A 963-nucleotide genomic window follows, 5' to 3' on the forward strand; every position below is an offset into this window, starting at 1 on the left:
ACACAGTGCAACTTATGTTTCAAAAAATCCTGAAAATACACCAGTGCTAGAGGAAAAGTGAAAGTTATTTGGGCAGGAAAAAAAAAAAAAAACACCATAGAAATGTGTGAAGTAAGTTAAGCTGTGAAAATAAAAGTACCAGGCTGAGGCAGGTGTGCAGTTGGCAGGCCTGGAGGGTGTGAGTCCTCAGCCACCTGGCCAGCCTGCCTGAGAAGAAGTGATAGCAGGAGCCCACCGCTGTCTGTGCTGCCTCCACCTCTGTCACTGGGAGGTCTGAGTGCCAGCCTGCAGCCATGGCTTACTGCTTGTGGGAAGGGAAGGGTCAAATCATGTTTGTGAACAAAGAAGACCATGAAACTCTGAGCAATGCCGAGCTGGTGGCTAATGATAGATAACTATGATCCATAAGAGGAGCATGGATTGATCCTACCAAATGGAGACATTAACTGGAATTGCCCATGCCTTGGGGAAATGGCCAGTGGCCCGGCCCCTGTGGGGAATAGTTCAAGTCGGCCTTTTCCTGCTTCCTGACAAGGAGTCAGACCGTGTATATCACTTCTGGGCCATGCAGGAATGCATGCAAAAATACCCTGACCTCTATCCCCAGGAAGATGAGGAGGAGAAGGAGAAGCCAGCAGAACCTTTACAAGAGGGAGATCCCACTGAGGCCACTACAACCAAAGAAGAGGAAGGGTCAAGCTAATGAAGGTCACAGGCACTGAACTCCAGTTCTTCTGCTGCAAAATGATGTGAACCTTTTGCAAAATGCCTTTTGTTCATTCTCTGAGAAGATGCCTTTCCAAACTCTACTGTTCTGTCCACTATAATCTGAAAAATAACTTTTTTCGATGAGGGTCTTGGTCCTTTGACACATACAGTGGGAAAACTATGTATGTCTTACATAAACCTATTGGCAAATGTGACTGTCAGTTTTGAATCCTCAGATTACTCTGAATTTTGTCA

General features: G+C 46.0%; 1 pseudogene; it reads left to right on the plus strand.

Annotated features, from left to right (window-relative positions):
• The first annotated feature begins 293 nt into the window (after positions 1-293).
• On the plus strand, positions 294-703 carry LOC125933898 (mitochondrial intermembrane space import and assembly protein 40-like; annotated as a pseudogene).
• Positions 704-963: the final 260 nt, after the last annotated feature.

The sequence above is a fragment of the Panthera uncia genome (genome assembly GCF_023721935.1).
Source record: "Panthera uncia isolate 11264 chromosome A1 unlocalized genomic scaffold, Puncia_PCG_1.0 HiC_scaffold_16, whole genome shotgun sequence".
Taxonomy (NCBI): Eukaryota; Metazoa; Chordata; class Mammalia; order Carnivora; family Felidae; genus Panthera; species Panthera uncia.